Source organism: Hydra vulgaris, chromosome 02 (genome assembly GCF_038396675.1).
Source record: "Hydra vulgaris chromosome 02, alternate assembly HydraT2T_AEP".
NCBI lineage: Eukaryota > Metazoa > Cnidaria > Hydrozoa > Anthoathecata > Hydridae > Hydra > Hydra vulgaris.
In genome coordinates this window covers 21332558-21350888 of record NC_088921.1, presented here as the reverse complement: position 1 = coordinate 21350888, position 18331 = coordinate 21332558, and the positions used below count along the sequence as shown (strand labels likewise).

General features: G+C 35.6%; 12 non-coding genes and 9 pseudogenes across 12 annotated transcripts; 15 read left to right on the top strand and 6 right to left on the bottom strand.

Moving 5' to 3' along the window:
- Positions 1-164: 164 nt before the first annotated feature.
- On the bottom strand, positions 165-368 carry LOC136077372 (U2 spliceosomal RNA; annotated as a pseudogene).
- A 1867-nt stretch (positions 369-2235) lies between these two features.
- Positions 2236-2448, bottom strand: LOC136077540 (U2 spliceosomal RNA; annotated as a pseudogene).
- Positions 2449-2622: 174 nt separating this feature from the next.
- On the bottom strand, positions 2623-2815 carry LOC136077348 (U2 spliceosomal RNA). Its single transcript, XR_010637031.1, has one exon. It is a non-coding gene; the product is annotated as a U2 spliceosomal RNA (small nuclear RNA).
- Positions 2816-4699: 1884 nt separating this feature from the next.
- On the bottom strand, positions 4700-4913 carry LOC136077512 (U2 spliceosomal RNA; annotated as a pseudogene).
- A 174-nt stretch (positions 4914-5087) lies between these two features.
- LOC136077247 (U2 spliceosomal RNA) lies at positions 5088-5279 on the bottom strand. Its single transcript, XR_010636969.1, has one exon. It is a non-coding gene; the product is annotated as a U2 spliceosomal RNA (small nuclear RNA).
- A 174-nt stretch (positions 5280-5453) lies between these two features.
- Positions 5454-5683, bottom strand: LOC136077338 (U2 spliceosomal RNA; annotated as a pseudogene).
- A 1782-nt stretch (positions 5684-7465) lies between these two features.
- LOC136077502 (U2 spliceosomal RNA) lies at positions 7466-7678 on the top strand (annotated as a pseudogene).
- A 162-nt stretch (positions 7679-7840) lies between these two features.
- Positions 7841-8032, top strand: LOC136077200 (U2 spliceosomal RNA). Its single transcript, XR_010636920.1, has one exon. It is a non-coding gene; the product is annotated as a U2 spliceosomal RNA (small nuclear RNA).
- A 170-nt stretch (positions 8033-8202) lies between these two features.
- Positions 8203-8416, top strand: LOC136077511 (U2 spliceosomal RNA; annotated as a pseudogene).
- A 1882-nt stretch (positions 8417-10298) lies between these two features.
- Positions 10299-10490, top strand: LOC136077344 (U2 spliceosomal RNA). The gene has a single exon (XR_010637029.1). It is a non-coding gene; the product is annotated as a U2 spliceosomal RNA (small nuclear RNA).
- A 182-nt stretch (positions 10491-10672) lies between these two features.
- LOC136077510 (U2 spliceosomal RNA) lies at positions 10673-10886 on the top strand (annotated as a pseudogene).
- A 1883-nt stretch (positions 10887-12769) lies between these two features.
- LOC136077334 (U2 spliceosomal RNA) lies at positions 12770-12957 on the top strand. The gene has a single exon (XR_010637025.1). It is a non-coding gene; the product is annotated as a U2 spliceosomal RNA (small nuclear RNA).
- Positions 12958-13131: 174 nt separating this feature from the next.
- On the top strand, positions 13132-13323 carry LOC136077199 (U2 spliceosomal RNA). The gene has a single exon (XR_010636919.1). It is a non-coding gene; the product is annotated as a U2 spliceosomal RNA (small nuclear RNA).
- A 174-nt stretch (positions 13324-13497) lies between these two features.
- LOC136077521 (U2 spliceosomal RNA) lies at positions 13498-13710 on the top strand (annotated as a pseudogene).
- A 1863-nt stretch (positions 13711-15573) lies between these two features.
- LOC136077308 (U2 spliceosomal RNA) lies at positions 15574-15765 on the top strand. The gene has a single exon (XR_010637010.1). It is a non-coding gene; the product is annotated as a U2 spliceosomal RNA (small nuclear RNA).
- A 169-nt stretch (positions 15766-15934) lies between these two features.
- Positions 15935-16126, top strand: LOC136077197 (U2 spliceosomal RNA). Its single transcript, XR_010636917.1, has one exon. It is a non-coding gene; the product is annotated as a U2 spliceosomal RNA (small nuclear RNA).
- A 176-nt stretch (positions 16127-16302) lies between these two features.
- Positions 16303-16494, top strand: LOC136077223 (U2 spliceosomal RNA). Its single transcript, XR_010636943.1, has one exon. It is a non-coding gene; the product is annotated as a U2 spliceosomal RNA (small nuclear RNA).
- A 174-nt stretch (positions 16495-16668) lies between these two features.
- Positions 16669-16860, top strand: LOC136077196 (U2 spliceosomal RNA). Its single transcript, XR_010636916.1, has one exon. It is a non-coding gene; the product is annotated as a U2 spliceosomal RNA (small nuclear RNA).
- A 174-nt stretch (positions 16861-17034) lies between these two features.
- Positions 17035-17226, top strand: LOC136077195 (U2 spliceosomal RNA). The gene has a single exon (XR_010636915.1). It is a non-coding gene; the product is annotated as a U2 spliceosomal RNA (small nuclear RNA).
- A 174-nt stretch (positions 17227-17400) lies between these two features.
- LOC136077194 (U2 spliceosomal RNA) lies at positions 17401-17592 on the top strand. Its single transcript, XR_010636914.1, has one exon. It is a non-coding gene; the product is annotated as a U2 spliceosomal RNA (small nuclear RNA).
- A 181-nt stretch (positions 17593-17773) lies between these two features.
- Positions 17774-17984, top strand: LOC136077504 (U2 spliceosomal RNA; annotated as a pseudogene).
- Positions 17985-18331: the final 347 nt, after the last annotated feature.

The window sequence follows — 18331 nt, the reverse complement described above, 5'->3', positions numbered from 1 at the left end:
CTGCAGACATAGTCGGACTGACGCCGTCTTCAACAATGTACTTGTGGTTTGAATTAGAACATCTAATCATTTTCGTCGTCGTCATCATCAGCAGCATCATCAGCAGCAGCAGCTGAGACCATTAGCGATGTTAGACACTCTGAAAGTGAAGATATTTACTTTTTCCAATCTGGGCCGCGCTCAGCAGTAGTGCAAAGCCGAGGCAACCCGTGGTCAGGGCAAGGTAAACCTATGATCCCATGACCTAATGCCAAAAATCAGATTAATATATGAGCCGGACTGTGCCGGCGTACCAGATATTAAACTGATAAGAACAGATACTTTTTTTTTTTTTTTTTTTTTTTTTTTTTTTTTTATCTACCAACTAGTCCAAGGGCCTAGTAGGTTGATTATTTATTTTATATTTTTTATTTTTGTTTTAATTGTTATATATTTTTATTATGTTTTGTTAATTTTATATTTTTATTTTTGTTGATATATATTTTTTAAGTTAAATAATGTTAATAGGGTAGCTCTTGGATGCGACATTATAACATTATAATTTTTTGTTTAATACTTTTTTAATTGTTTTCTTTAAAATTGTTTTTTTATTAAATGTTGCTTTTTAATTTTCTTCTTAAGGTGTTATTTTTGCTCTCTTGGCTTGATACGTTTGCTTTTTTAAATTACGTTCTTCTTGTTTTCTTTCATGATCTTTAATATATTGGAAAAATTCCTTTTTTCGTTTTCATTCTGCTCTCTTACAAGCAATATATTTTGTCTTTTCATTTATATTTGCGGTATTGATGTTAAAATTTTTAAATTCTTTCATATTAAATGAGTATATTTCACTGGAGTCCATTTTTTCGAAACCAAGTGGTGTAAGTTTTCCTCTTTTTTTTTCTAGGTCTTTGAGTGATTTATATTTATTCATTTTTGCAGTGTTATATTGTTCCCATTCGAGTTTCTTAAAGGCTCTGAATTTTAGTAATTCTTCCTTGCTACAGTTTAGTCGGTCAAAATTTTTAAAGGTCTTCCAGTTATAATTGACTTTGTCTATATGTGACATGTGTCTATATTCTGTAGGTATATTCAACGTTGTCCAGATTGTCATCTTCTTTGCTGAAGACATCTTTTTCACTTTGGCCATCAGCATCTTTACTCTTAGCTATATCACTTACTTTACTACTATCCTGTTCATTATCATCTTCATTTCTTTCATCGACTTCGCTATTATCTTTATCGTTTTTACTAAATTTGTTTTCGTTTGCTGCCTGAAGTGCTATATTTTCTACTGTTATTTGTATTTCTAAATTCTTCTCATGTTCATTCGTTTCCTTTTCTATTCCCTTATCCTCGGTCGTTTTAATAATGTTCTGATTTTGTGTTCCTAGAGGTGGTATAACTTGGGGAATGCTACTAGGTGATTTGCAAACAAATTTGTCTTCGTTTTTCTGATTTTTGTTTACTTTGTTTTGAGGCTTTCCCACATCTTCCTGGCCGTTGTAGATTGCCCTAACCTCATACCCATTCAGTTTTATAAACCTTGGGATTGGTTTGTCTATTTTGTCCATAATCGCAACTATGATACCGGAGTAATAGAGCGTTTTGTTGTTTGGTGTTTTTTTAAATATAGGTTTAGTTCTAATATGTTTTCCGTATCCGAGCTGCTCTAGAAATTTACCAGCAGGATAGTTACTTTTTTCAATTGGTAACCCGAGGATGGAAACAGTTGTTTCTAATGTTTCTCGATGGAGTAGATTGGTAGAATCGGTGGTTTACACCATTAATATTTAATCCTTTTTCAAGAATCGTTTTTTTAATTTTGTCGTTTTTCATAACAATCTCAATTATTGAGCCGTTACGGATTTGTTGGTATCCGAATAGGTATTTATCATATCCGGCCTCTTCAATAGCAACTAAGAAATCGTTGTCGCTAATTTTAGCGTTAACCTTACATAAGAGAGTATTATTTAGGGCGCTATAGTCGTATGCGTTATCGTTATTGGTTGCTGCTTGTGCATAGGTTTTATTTGCAGCTTGAATAGAGCATTTGTTCTGGGCTGTAGCAGCCGCTATTTCTGTATCTATTTCCATGGTATTTCTTGGATCTAATAGTAGCATGGCAAAATAGTTCTACCTGTATATATTATATTCTCAGCCACTCAGAGGCCAGTAGACCTCAAAAGAGGTCTAACCAACCTCTTACTAAAACTCACTCACACTCAAAAAACTCACTGAGATCTACGATCTCTATAAAACTCTCAACCCCTCAAAAATAAACTAAAAGTCCGAAAACTTTTTTAGAAAATCTTGGCCTTGCAACCCGTGGAGGTAGCAAGGTAACACTCAATACACTCAGAAGGCCAGTAGACCTTCTTTATACAGTATGGATCACTAGCTCGCCTAATTAAACTAAGATAAGAACAGATACTACACTTGATCTTAGCCATTAGGCCGAGAAGCGATAACTGAACACTGCAGACATAGTCGGACTGACGCCGTCTTCAACAATGTACTTGTGGTTTGAATTAGAACGTCTAATCATTTTCGTCGTCGTCATCATCAGCAGCATCATCAGCAGCAGCAGCTGAGACCATTAGCGATGTTAGACACTCTGAAAGTGAAGATATTTTCTTTTTTCCAATCTGGGCCGCGCTCAGCAGTAGTGCAAAGCCGAGGCAACCCGTGGTCAGGGCAAGGTAAACCTATGATCCCATGACCTAATGCCAAAAATCAGATTAATATATGAGCCGGACTGTGCCGGCGTACCAGATATTAAACTGATAAGAACAGATACTTTTTTTTTTTTTTTTTTTTTTTTTTTTTATTTTATCTACCAACTAGTCCAAGGGCCTAGTAGGTTGATTATTTATTTTATATTTTTTATTTTTGTTTTAATTGTTATATATTTTTATTATGTTTTGTTAATTTTATATTTTTATTTTTGTTGATATATATTTTTTAAGTTAAATAATGTTAATAGGGTAGCTCTTGGATGCGACATTATAACATTATAATTTTTTGTTTAATACTTTTTTAATTGTTTTCTTTAAAATTGTTTTTTATTAAATGTTGCTTTTTAATTTTCTTCTTAAGGTGTTATTTTTGCTCTCTTGGCTTGATACGTTTGCTTTTTTAAATTACGTTCTTCTTGTTTTCTTTCATGATCTTTAATATATTGGAAAAATTCCTTTTTTCGTTGTTTCCATTCTGCTCTCTTACAAGCAATATATTTTGTCTTTTCATTTATATTTGCGGTATTGATGTTAAAATTTTTAAATTCTTTCATATTAAATGAGTATATTTCACTGGAGTCCATTTTTTCGAAACCAAGTGGTGTAAGTTTTCCTATTTTTTTTTCTAGGTCTTTGAGTGATTTATATTTATTCATTTTTGCAGTGTTATATTGTTCCCATTCGAGTTTCTTAAAGGCTCTGAATTTTAGTAATTCTTCCTTGCTACAGTTTAGTCGGTCAAAATTTTTAAAGGTCTTCCAGTTATAATTGACTTTGTCTATATGTGACATGTGTCTATATTCTGTAGGTATTTCAACGTTGTCCAGATTGTCATCTTCTTTGCTGAAGACATCTTTTTCACTTTGGCCATCAGCATCTTTACTCTTAGCTATATCACTTACTTTACTACTATCCTGTTCATTATCATCTTCATTTCTTTCATCGACTTCGCTATTATCTTTATCGTTTTTACTAAATTTGTTTTCGTTTGCTGCCTGAAGTGCTATATTTTCTACTGTTATTTGTATTTCTAAATTCTTCTCATGTTCATTCGTTTCCTTTTCTATTCCCTTATCCTCGGTCGTTTTAATAATGTTCTGATTTTGTGTTCCTAGAGGTGGTATAACTTGGGGAATGCTACTAGGTGATTTGCAAACAAATTTGTCTTCGTTTTTCTGATTTTTGTTTACTTTGTTTTGAGGCTTTCCCACATCTTCCTGGCCGTTGTAGATTGCCCTAACCTCATACCCATTCAGTTTTATAAACCTTGGGATTGGTTTGTCTATTTTGTCCATAATCGCAACTATGATACCGGAGTAATAGAGCGTTTTGTTGTTTGGTGTTTTTTTAAATATAGGTTTAGTTCTAATATGTTTTCCGTATCCGAGCTGCTCTAGAAATTTACCAGCAGGATAGTTACTTTTTTCAATTGGTAACCCGAGGATGGAAACAGTTACCTTTTTACTAATGTTTCTCGATGGAGTAGATTGGTAGAATCGGTGGTTTACACCATTAATATTTAATCCTTTTTCAAGAATCGTTTTTTTAATTTTGTCGTTTTTCATAACAATCTCAATTATTGAGCCGTTACGGATTTGTTGGTATACGAATATGTATTTATAATATACGGCCTCTTAAATAGCAACTAAGAAATCGTTGTCGCTAATTTTAGCGTTAACCTTACATAAGAGAGTATTATTTAGGGCGCTATAGTCGTATGCGTTATCGTTATTGGTTGCTGCTTGTGCATAGGTTTTATTTGCAGCTTGAATAGAGCATTTGTTCTGGGCTGTAGCAGCCGCTATTTCTGTATCTATTTCCATGGTATTTCTTGGATCTAATAGTAGCATGGCAAAATAGTTCTACCTGTATATATTATATTCTCAGCCACTCAGAGGCCAGTAGACCTCAAAAGAGGTCTAACCAACCTCTTACTAAAACTCACTCACACTCAAAAAACTCACTGAGATCTACGATCTCTATAAAACTCTCAACCACTCAAAAAATAAACTAAAAGTCCGAAAACTTTTTTAGAAAATCTTGGCCTTGCAACCCGTGGAGGTAGCAAGGTAACACTCAATACACTCAGAAGGCCAGTAGACCTTCTTTATACAGTATGGATCACTAGCTCGCCTAATTAAACTAAGATAAGAACAGATACTACACTTGATCTTAGCCATTAGGCCGAGAAGCGATAACTGAACACTGCAGACATAGTCGGACTGACGCCGTCTTCAACAATGTACTTGTGGTTTGAATTAGAACGTCTAATCATTTTCGTCGTCGTCATCATCAGCAGCATCATCAGCAGCAGCAGCTGAGACCATTAGCGATGTTAGACACTCTGAAAGTGAAGATATTTTCTTTTTTCCAAGCTGGGCCGCGCTGAGCAGTCGTGCCGAGCCGAGGCAACCCGTGGTCAGGGCAAGGTAAACCTATGATCCCATGACCTAATGCCAAAAATCAGATTAATATATGAGCCGGACTGTGCCGGCGTACCAGATATTAAACTGATAAGAACAGATACTACACTTGATCTTAGCCATTAGGCCGAGAAGCGATAACTGAACACTGCAGACATAGTCGGACTGACGCCGTCTTCAACAATGTACTTGTGGTTTGAATTAGAACGTCTAATCATTTTCGTCGTCGTCATCATCAGCAGCATCATCAGCAGCAGCAGCTGAGACCATTAGCGATGTTAGACACTCTGAAAGTGAAGATATTTTCTTTTTTCCAATCTGGGCCGCGCTCAGCAGTAGTGCAAAGCCGAGGCAACCCGTGGTCAGGGCAAGGTAAACCTATGATCCCATGACCTAATGCCAAAAATCAGATTAATATATGAGCCGGACTGTGCCGGCGTACCAGATATTAAACTGATAAGAACAGATACTTTTTTTTTTTTTTTTTTTTTTTTTTTTTTTTTTTTTATTATCTTCCATCTTGTCCAAGGCCCAAGAAGGCAGATTAGTTTGTATTTTTGTTTGTGTTTGTAGTTTTATGGTTTAATATTTAGTTTTATAGTATTATATTTTTATTTTGTTTTATGTTTTGTTTATTAATTTTTTTTGAGTTATCGAGAGTTTAGAAAGTAACTCTTGGATGTGACTTTATAACACTTTTTTTTTTTTTTTTTTTTTTTTTTTTTGTTATGTTGTTGAGAGAATTTATCTGGGATCAAGTTTAGTTTATATTTTAAAGTTATATGTTAAACTTTAACGTTTCCATAGTTTTTAGACTAATTGCGTTGTTGATTGAGAAAATTTTATGGAAACCTTCGATGTCGTTTTCTCTTCTGAACTTGTTGTAGTGTGTTTTCCATATATATTTTATTTCCTTTTTGATTTTCTCTATTATTTTTTCGGATGTTATACTTTTATTTTCTTTTATAGTTTCATTTCTCGCTCTCCATAATTCCGTGGTAATTATATTGGTTGTTGTCGTAATGATTTTTGCGACATAACTATTTTTTGGTTGTTCTTCTGAGTTTATTTGGAATATAGCGTGAACAATGTTAAATTTTTTATTTGGAATTAGTTTCTTGTAGATGGTTTTAAAAGCATTCCATACACTTCTTGCTGTTGTGCACGATATAAACGGGTGCAAAGTTGTTTCTGTTTTATCGCATTTCCGACATTTGTCTGTTCCTCTTCCTCGGTTTTTGCGCCACCTTTTGGTTTTTTGAAGAGTTGGCAGACTATCTGTATATATTCTCCATAGCGTGTTTTTTGATGGTCCTTGGGCAAAAGAGTTGAAGTTTCTTTGCCATATTTTGGGCCACGGCAGAGATCTTTGCAGGTGTGCTTCCCATGTGCTTTCAATTTTTTTTATGTTTTCATTTTCGTTTGGGTTTGATATATGCCAATATATCAAACCCAAACGAAAATGAAAACATAAAAAAAATTGAAAGCACATGGGAAGCACACCTGCGAAATTTTCTGCCGTGGCCCAAAATATGGCAAAGAAACTTCAACTCTTTTGCCCAAGGACCATAGAAACACACTATGGAGAATATATACAGATAGTCTGCCAACTCTTCAAAACCAAAAGGTGGCGCAAAAACCGAGGAAGAGAAAAACAACAAATGTCGGAAATGCGATAAAACAGAAACAACTTTGCACCCGTTTATATCGTGCACAACAGCAAGAATGGAATGCTTTTAAAACCATCTACAAGAAACTAATTCCAAATAAAAAATTTAACAAGTCTAGCACTATATTCCAAATAAACTCAGAAGAACAACCAAAAAATAGTTATATCACAAAAATCATTACGAGCAACAACCAATATAATTACCACCGGAATTATGGAGAGCGAGAAAATGAAACTATAAAAGAAAATAAAAGTATAACATCCGAAAAAATAATAGAGAAAATCAAAAAGGAAATAAAATATATATCGAAAACGCGCCTACAACAAGTTCAGAAGAGAAAACGACATCGAAGGTTTCCATAAAATTTTCTCAATCAACAACGCAATTAGTCTAAAAAGCTCTGGAAACGTTAAAGTTTAACATATAACTTTAAAATATAAACTAAAGTTGATCCCAGATAAATTCTCTCAACAACATAACAAAAAAAAAAAAAAAAAAAAGTGTTATAAAGTCACATCCAAGAGTTACTTTCTAAACTCTCGATAACTCAAAAAAAATTAATAAAACAAAACATAAAACAAAATAAAAAATATAATACTATAAAACTAAATATTAAACCATAAAACTACAAACACAAACAAAAATAAGAACTAATCTGCCTTCTTGGGCTTTGGACAAGATGGAAGATAATAAAAAAAAAAAAAAAAAAAAAAAAAAGTATCTGTTCTTATCAGTTTAATACTAGCCGCACGGTCCGGCTCATATATTAATCTGAAGTTTGGCATTAGGTCATGGGATCATAGGTTTACCTTGCCCTGACCACGGGTTGCCTCGGCTTTGCACTACTGCTGAGCGCGGCCCAGATTGGAAAAAAGAAAATATCTTCACTTTCAGAGTGTCTAACATCGCTAATGGTCTCAGCTGCTGCTGCTGATGATGACGACGACGAAAATGATTAGACGTTCTAATTCAAACCACAAGTACATTGTTGAAGACGGCGTCAGTCCGACTATGTCTGCAGTGTTCAGTTATCGCTTCTCGGCCTAATGGCTAAGATCAAGTGTAGTATCTGTTCTTATCAGTTTAATATCTGGTACGCCGGCACAGTCCGGCTCATATATTAATCTGATTTTTGGCATTAGGTCATGGGATCATAGGTTTACCTTGCCCTGACCACGGGTTGCCTCGGCTTTGCACTACTGCTGAGCGCGGCCCAGATTGGAAAAAAGAAAATATCTTCACTTTCAGAGTGTCTAACATCGCTAATGGTCTCAGCTGCTGCTGCTGATGATGCTGCTGATGATGACGACGACGAAAATGATTAGACGTTCTAATTCAAACAGTACATTGTTGAAGACGGCGTCAGTCCGACTATGTCTGCAGTGTTCAGTTATCGCTTCTCGGCCTAATGGCTAAGATCAAGTGTAGTATCTGTTCTTATCTTAGTTTAATTAGGCGAGCTAGTGATCCATACTGTATAAAGAAGGTCTACTGGCCTTCTGAGTGTATTGAGTGTTACCTTGCTACCTCCACGGGTTGCAAGGCCAAGATTTTCTAAAAAAGTTTTCGGACTTTTAGTTTATTTTTTGAGTGGTTGAGAGTTTTATAGAGATCGTAGATCTCAGTGAGTTTTTTGAGTGTGAGTGAGTTTTAGTAAGAGGTTGGTTAGACCTCTTTTGAGGTCTACTGGCCTGGAGTGGCTGAGAATATAATACGGTAGAACTATTTTGCCATGCTACTATTAGATCCAAGAAATACCATGGAAATGAATACAGAAATAGCGGCTGCTACAGCCCAGAACAAATGCTCTATTCAAGTTGCAAATAAAACCTATGCACAAGCAGCAACCAATAACGATAACGCATACGACTATAGCGCCCTAAATAATACTCTCTTATGTAAGGTTAACGCTAAAATTAGCGACAACGATTTCTTAGTTGCTATTGAAGAGGCCGGATATGATAAATACCCTTATTCGGATACCAACAAATCCGTAACGGCTCAATAATTGAGATTGTTATGAAAAACGACAAAATTAAAAAAACGATTCTTGAAAAAGGATTAAATATTAATGGTGTAAAAAATCACGATTCTACCAATCTACTCCATCGAGAAACATTAGTAAAAAGGTAACTGTTTCCATCCTCGGGTTACCAATTGAAAAAAGTAACTATCCTGCTGGTAAATTTCTAGAGCAGCTCGGATACGGAAAACATATTAGAACTAAACCTATATTTAAAAAAACACCAAACAACAAAACGCTCTATTACTCCGGTATCATAGTTGCGATTATGGACAAAATAGACAAACCAATCCCAAGGTTTATAAAACTGAATGGGTATGAGGTTAGGCATCTTACAACGGCCAGGAAGATGTGGGAAAGCCTCAAAACAAAGTAAACAAAAATCAGAAAAACGAAGACAAATTTGTTTGCAAATCACCTAGTAGCATTCCCCAAGTTATACCACCTCTAGGAACACAAAATCAGAACATTATTAAAACGACCGAGGATAAGGGAATAGAAAAGGAAACGAATGAACATGAGAAGAATTTAGAAATACAAATAACAGTAGAAAATATAGCACTTCAGGCAGCAAACGAAAACAAATTTAGTAAAAACGATAAAGATAATAGCGAAGTCGATGAAAGAAATGAAGATGATAATGAACAGGATAGTAGTAAAGTAAGTGATATAGCTAAGAGTAAAGATGCTGATGGCCAAAGTGAAAAAGATGTCTTCAGCAAAGAAGATGACAATCTGGACAACGTTGAAATACCTACAGAATATAGACACATGTCACATATAGACAAAGTCAATTATAACTGGAAGACCTTTAAAAATTTTGACCGACTAAACTGTAGCAAGGAAGAATTACTAAAATTCAGAGCCTTTAAGAAACTCGAATGGGAACAATATAACACTGCAAAAATGAATAAATATAAATCACTCAAAGACCTAGAAAAAAAAATAGGAAAACTTACACCACTTGGTTTCGAAAAAATGGACTCCAGTGAAATATACTCATTTAATATGAAAGAATTTAAAAATTTTAACATCAATACCGCAAATATAAATGAAAAGACAAAATATATTGCTTGTAAGAGAGCAGAATGGAAACAACAAAAAAGGAATTTTTCCAATATATTTAAAGATCATGAAAGAAAACAAGAAGAACGTAATTTAAAAAAGCAAACGTATCAAGCCAAGAGAGCAAAAATAACACCTTAAGGAAGAAAATTAAAAAGCAACATTTAATAAAAAACAATTTTAAAGAAAACAATTAAAAAAGTATTAAACAAAAAATTATAATGTTATAATGTCGCATCCAAGAGCTACCCTATTAACATTATTTAACTTAAAAAATATATATCAACAAAAATAAAAATATAAAATTAACAAAACATAATAAAAATATATAACAATTAAAACAAAAATAAAAAATATAAAATAAATAATCAACCTACTAGGCCCTTGGACTAGTTGGTAGATAAAATAAAAAAAAAAAAAAAAAAAAAAAAAAAAGTATCTGTTCTTATCAGTTTAATATCTGGTACGCCGGCACAGTCCGGCTCATATATTAATCTGATTTTTGGCATTAGGTCATGGGATCATAGGTTTACCTTGCCCTGACCACGGGTTGCCTCGGCTTTGCACTACTGCTGAGCGCGGCCCAGATTGGAAAAAAGAAAATATCTTCACTTTCAGAGTGTCTAACATCGCTAATGGTCTCAGCTGCTGCTGCTGATGATGCTGCTGATGATGACGACGACGAAAATGATTAGACGTTCTAATTCAAACCACAAGTACATTGTTGCATTTTTGAAGACGGCGTCAGTCCGACTATGTCTGCAGTGTTCAGTTATCGCTTCTCGGCCTAATGGCTAAGATCAAGTGTAGTATCTGTTCTTATCTTAGTTTAATTAGGCGAGCTAGTGATCCATACTGTATAAAGAAGGTCTACTGGCCTTCTGAGTGTATTGAGTGTTACCTTGCTACCTCCACGGGTTGCAAGGCCAAGATTTTCTAAAAAAGTTTTCGGACTTTTAGTTTATTTTTTGAGTGGTTGAGAGTTTTATAGAGATCGTAGATCTCAGTGAGTTTTTTGAGTGTGAGTGAGTTTTAGTAAGAGGTTGGTTAGACCTCTTTTGAGGTCTACTGGCCTCTGAGTGGCTGAGAATATAATATATACAGGTAGAACTATTTTGCCATGCTACTATTAGATCCAAGAAATACCATGGAAATAGATACAGAAATAGCGGCTGCTACAGCCCAGAACAAATGCTCTATTCAAGCTGCAAATAAAACCTATGCACAAGCAGCAACCAATAACGATAACGCATACGACTATAGCGCCCTAAATAATACTCTCTTATGTAAGGTTAACGCTAAAATTAGCGACAACGATTTCTTAGTTGCTATTGAAGAGGCCGGATATGATAAATACCTATTCGGATACCAACAAATCCGTAACGGCTCAATAATTGAGATTGTTATGAAAAACGACAAAATTAAAAAAACGATTCTTGAAAAAGGATTAAATATTAATGGTGTAAACCACCGATTCTACCAATCTACTCCATCGAGAAACATTAGTAAAAAGGTAACTGTTTCCATCCTCGGGTTACCAATTGAAAAAAGTAACTATCCTGCTGGTAAATTTCTAGAGCAGCTCGGATACGGAAAACATATTAGAACTAAACCTATATTTAAAAAAACACCAAACAACAAAACGCTCTATTACTCCGGTATCATAGTTGCGATTATGGACAAAATAGACAAACCAATCCCAAGGTTTATAAAACTGAATGGGTATGAGGTTAGGGCAATCTACAACGGCCAGGAAGATGTGGGAAAGCCTCAAAACAAAGTAAACAAAAATCAGAAAAACGAAGACAAATTTGTTTGCAAATCACCTAGTAGCATTCCCCAAGTTATACCACCTCTAGGAACACAAAATCAGAACATTATTAAAACGACCGAGGATAAGGGAATAGAAAAGGAAACGAATGAACATGAGAAGAATTTAGAAATACAAATAACAGTAGAAAATATAGCACTTCAGGCAGCAAACGAAAACAAATTTAGTAAAAACGATAAAGATAATAGCGAAGTCGATGAAAGAAATGAAGATGATAATGAACAGGATAGTAGTAAAGTAAGTGATATAGCTAAGAGTAAAGATGCTGATGGCCAAAGTGAAAAAGATGTCTTCAGCAAAGAAGATGACAATCTGGACAACGTTGAAATACCTACAGAATATAGACACATGTCACATATAGACAAAGTCAATTATAACTGGAAGACCTTTAAAAATTTTGACCGACTAAACTGTAGCAAGGAAGAATTACTAAAATTCAGAGCCTTAAGAAACTCGAATGGGAACAATATAAGAGTGCAAAATTGAAGAAATTTAAATCCATAAAAGACCTAGAAAAAAAAAGAGGAAAACTTACACCACTTGGTTTCGAAAAAATGGACTCCAGTGAAATATACTCATTTAATATGAAAGAATTTAAAAATTTTAACATCAATACCGCAAATATAAATGAAAAGACAAAATATATTGCTTGTAAGAGAGCAGAATGGAAACAACGAAAAAAGGAATTTTTCCAATATATTAAAGATCATGAAAGAAAACAAGAAGAACGTAATTTAAAAAAGCAAACGTATCAAGCCAAGAGAGCAAAAATAACACCTTAAGAAGAAAATTAAAAAGCAACATTTAATAAAAAACAATTTTAAAGAAAACAATTAAAAAAGTATTAAACAAAAAATTATAATGTTATAATGTCGCATCCAAGAGCTACCCTATTAACATTATTTAACTTAAAAAATATATATCAACAAAAATAAAAATATAAAATTAACAAAACATAATAAAAATATATAACAATTAAAACAAAAATAAAAAATATAAAATAAATAATCAACCTACTAGGCCCTTGGACTAGTTGGTAGATAAAATAAAAAAAAAAAAAAAAAAAAAAAAGTATCTGTTCTTATCAGTTTAATATCTGGTACGCCGGCACAGTCCGGCTCATATATTAATCTGATTTTTGGCATTAGGTCATGGGATCATAGGTTTACCTTGCCCTGACCACGGGTTGCCTCGGCTTTGCACTACTGCTGAGCGCGGCCCAGATTGGAAAAAAGAAAATATCTTCACTTTCAGAGTGTCTAACATCGCTAATGGTCTCAGCTGCTGCTGCTGATGATGCTGCTGATGATGACGACGACGAAAATGATTAGACGTTCTAATTCAAACCACAAGTACATTGTTGAAGACGGCGTCAGTCCGACTATGTCTGCAGTGTTCAGTTATCGCTTCTCGGCCTAATGGCTAAGATCAAGTGTAGTATCTGTTCTTATCAGTTTAATATCTGGTACGCCGGCACAGTCCGGCTCATATATTAATCTGATTTTTGGCATTAGGTCATGGGATCATAGGTTTACCTTGCCCTGACCACGGGTTGCCTCGGCTTTGCACTACTGCTGAGCGCGGCCCAGATTGGAAAAAAGAAAATATCTTCACTTTCAGAGTGTCTAACATCGCTAATGGTCTCAGCTGCTGCTGCTGATGATGCTGCTGATGATGACGACGACGAAAATGATTAGACGTTCTAATTCAAACCACAAGTACATTGTTGAAGACGGCGTCAGTCCGACTATGTCTGCAGTGTTCAGTTATCGCTTCTCGGCCTAATGGCTAAGATCAAGTGTAGTATCTGTTCTTATCTTAGTTTAATTAGGCGAGCTAGTGATCCATACTTGTATAAAGAAGGTCTACTGGCCTTCTGAGTGTATTGAGTGTTACCTTGCTCCCTCCACGGGTTGCAAGGTTAAGTTTTTCTGAAAAAGTTTTCGGACTTTTAGTTTATTTTTTGAGTGGTTGAGAGTTTAATAGAGATCGTAGATCTCAGTGAGTTTGTTTAGTGTGAGTGAGTTTTAGTAAGAGGTTGGTTAGACCTCTTTTGAGGTCTACTGGCCTCTGAGTGGCTGAGAATATAATATATACAGGTAGAACTATTTTGCCATGCTACTATTAGATCCAAGAAATACCATGGAAATAGATACAGAAATAGCGGCTGCTACAGCCCAGAACAAATGCTATATGCAAGCTGCAAACAAAACCTATGCACAAGCAGCAACCAATAACGATAACGCATACGACTATAGCGCCCTAAATAATACTCTCTTATGTAAGGTTAACGCTAAAATTAGCGACAACGATTTCTTAGTTGCTATTGAAGAGGCCGGATATGATAAATACCTATTCGGATACCAACAAATCCGTAACGGCTCAATAATTGAGATCGTTATGAAAAACGACAAAATTAAAAAAACGATTCTTGAAAAAGGATTAAATATGAATGGTGTAAACCACCGATTCTACCAATCTACTCCATCGAGAAACATTAGTAAAAAGGTAACTGTTTCCATCCTCGGGTTACCAATTGAAAAAAGTAATTATCCTGCTGGTAAATTTCTAGAACAGCTCGGATACGGAAAACATATTAAAACTAAACCCATATTTAAAAAAACACCAAACAACAAAACGCTCTATTACTCCGGCATCATAGTTGCGATTATGGACAAATTAGAAAAACCAATTCCAAGGTTTATAAAACTGAATGGGTATGAGGTTAGAGCAATCTACAACGGCCAGGAAGATGTGGGAAAGCCACAAAACAAAGTAAACAAGAATCAGAAAAACGAAGACAAAGTTGTTTGCAAATCACCTAGTAGCATTCCCCAAGGTTATACCACCTCTAGGAACACAAAATCAGAACATTATTAAAACGACCGAGGAGAAGGGAATAGAAAAGGAAACGAATGAACATGAGAAGAATTTAGAAATACAAATAACAGTAGAAAATATAGCACTTCAGGCAGCAAACGAAAACAAATTTAGTAAAAACGATGAAGATAATAGCGAAGTCGATGAAAGAAATGAAGATGATAATGAACAGGATAGTAGTAAAGTAAGTGATATAGCTAAGAGTAAAGATGCTGATGGCCAAAGTGAAAAAGATGTCTTTAGCAAAGAAGATGACAATCTGGACAACGTGGAAATACCTACAGAATATAGACACATGTCACATATAGACAAAGTCAATTATAACTGGAAGAGCTTTAAAAATTTTGACCGACTAAACTGTAGCAAGGAAGAATTATTAAAATTCAAAGCCTTTAAGAAACTCGAATGGGAACAATATAACACTGCAAAAATGAATAAATATAAATCACTCAAAGACCTAGAAAAAAAAATAGGAAAACTTACACCACTTGGTTTCGAAAAAATGGACTCCAGTGAAATATACTCATTTAATATGAAAGAATTTAAAAATTTTAACATCAATACCGCAAATATAAATGAAAAGACAAAATATATTGCTTGTAAGAGATAAGAATGGAAACAACAAAAAAGTAATTTTTTCAATATATTAAAGATCATGAAAGAAAACAAGAAGAACGTAATTTAAAAAAGCAAACGTATCATGCCAAGAGAGCAAAAATAACACCTTAAGAAGAAAATTAAAAAGCGACATTAAATAAAAAACAAATTTAAAGAAAACAATTAAAAAAGTATTAAACAAAAAATTATGATGTTATAATGTCGCATCCAAGAGCTACCTTATTAACATTATGTTACTTAAAAAAATATATCAACAAAAATAAAAATATAAAATTAACAAAACATAATAAAAATATATAACAATTAAAACAAAAATAAAAAATATAAAATAAATAATCAACCTACTAGGGCCTTGGACTAGTTGGTAGATAATAGAAAAAAGTATCTGTTCTTATCAGTTTAATATCTGGTACGCCGGCACAGTCCGGCTCATATATTAATCTGATTTTTGGCATTAGGTCATGGGATCATAGGTTTACCTTGCCCTGACCACGGGTTGCCTCGGCTTTGCACTACTGCTGAGCGCGGCCCAGATTGGAAAAAAGAAAATATCTTCACTTTCAGAGTGTCTAACATCGCTAATGGTCTCAGCTGCTGCTGCTGATGATGCTGCTATGAGACGACGAAAATGATTAGACGTTCTAATTCAAACCACAAGTACATTGTTGAAGACGGCGTCAGTCCGACTATGTCTGCAGTGTTCAGTTATCGCTTCTCGGCCTAATGGCTAAGATCAAGTGTAGTATCTGTTCTTATCAGTTTAATATCTGGTACGCCGGCACAGTCCGGCTCATATATTAATCTGATTTTTGGCATTAGGTCATGGGATCATAGGTTTACCTTGCCCTGACCACGGGTTGCCTCGGCTTTGCACTACTGCTGAGCGCGGCCCAGATTGGAAAAAAAAGAAAATATCTTCACTTTCAGAGTGTCTAACATCGCTAATGGTCTCAGCTGCTGCTGCTGATGATGCTGCTGATGATGACGACGACGAAAATGATTAGACGTTCTAATTCAAACCACAAGTACATTGTTGAAGACGGCGTCAGTCCGACTATGTCTGCAGTGTTCAGTTATCGCTTCTCGGCCTAATGGCTAAGATCAAGTGTAGTATCTGTTCTTATCAGTATAATATCTGGTACGCCGGCACAGTCCGGCTCATATATTAATCTGATTTTTGGCATTAGGTCATGGGATCATAGGTTTACCTTGCCCTGACCACGGGTTGCCTCGGCTTTGCACTACTGCTGAGCGCGGCCCAGATTGGAAAAAAGAAAATATCTTCACTTTCAGAGTGTCTAACATCGCTAATGGTCTCAGCTGCTGCTGCTGATGATGCTGCTGATGATGACGACGACGAAAATGATTAGACGTTCTAATTCAAACCACAAGTACATTGTTGAAGACGGCGTCAGTCCGACTATGTCTGCAGTGTTCAGTTATCGCTTCTCGGCCTAATGGCTAAGATCAAGTGTAGTATCTGTTCTTATCAGTTTAATATCTGGTACGCCGGCACAGTCCGGCTCATATATTAATCTGATTTTTGGCATTAGGTCATGGGATCATAGGTTTACCTTGCCCTGACCACGGGTTGCCTCGGCTTTGCACTACTGCTGAGCGCGGCCCAGATTGGAAAAAAGAAAATATCTTCACTTTCAGAGTGTCTAACATCGCTAATGGTCTCAGCTGCTGCTGCTGATGATGCTGCTGATGATGACGACGACGAAAATGATTAGACGTTCTAATTCAAACCACAAGTACATTGTTGAAGACGGCGTCAGTCCGACTATGTCTGCAGTGTTCAGTTATCGCTTCTCGGCCTAATGGCTAAGATCAAGTGTAGTATCTGTTCTTATCAGTTTAATATCTGGTACGCCGGCACAGTCCGGCTCATATATTAATCTGATTTTTGGCATTAGGTCATGGGATCATAGGTTTACCTTGCCCTGACCACGGGTTGCCTCGGCTTTGCACTACTGCTGAGCGCGGCCCAGATTGGAAAAAAGAAAATATCTTCACTTTCAGAGTGTCTAACATCGCTAATGGTCTCAGCTGCTGCTGCTGATGATGCTGCTGATGATGACGACGACGAAAATGATTAGACGTTCTAATTCAAACCACAAGTACATTGTTGAAGACGGCGTCAGTCCGACTATGTCTGCAGTGTTCAGTTATCGCTTCTCGGCCTAATGGCTAAGATCAAGTGTAGTATCTGTTCTTATCAGTTTAATATCTGGTACGCCGGCACAGTCCGGCTCATATATTAATCTGATTTTTGGCATTAGGTCATGGGATCATAGGTTTACCTTGCCCTGACCACGGGTTGCCTCGGCTTTGCACTACTGCTGAGCGCGGCCCAGATTGGAAAAAAGAAAATATCTTCACTTTCAGAGTGTCTAACATCGCTAATGGTCTCAGCTGCTGCTGCTGATGATGCTGCTGATGATGACGACGAGAGAGACAGAAAATGATTAGACGTTATAATTCAAACCACAAGTACATTGTTGAAGACAGCGTCAGTCCGACTATGTCTGCAGTGTTCTGTTATCGCTTCTCGGCCTAATGGCTAAGATCAAGTGTAGTATCTGTTCTTATCTTAGTTTAATTAGGCGAGCTATCCTTACTTGTATAAAGAAGGTCTACTGGCCTTCTGAGTGTATTGAGTGTTACCTTGCTCCCTCCACGGGTTGCAAGGCCAAGTTTTTTTGAAAAAGTTTTCGGACTTTTAATTTATTTTTTGAGTGGTTGAGAGTTTTATAGAGATCGTAGATCTCAGTGAGTGTTTTTTAGTGTGAGTAAGTTTTAGTAAGAGGTTGGTTAGACCTCTTTTGAGGTCTACTGGCCTCTGAGTGGCTGAGAATATAATATATACAGGTAGAACTATTTTGCCATGCTACTTTTAGATCCAAGAAATACCATGGAAATAGATACAGAAATAGCGGCTGCTACAGCCCAGAACAAATGCTATATGCAAGCTGCAAACAAAACCTATGCACAAGCAGCAACCAATAACGATAACGCATACGACTATAGCGCCCTAAATAATACTCTCTTATGTAAGGTTAACGCTAAAATTAGCGACAACGATTTCTTAGTTGCTATTG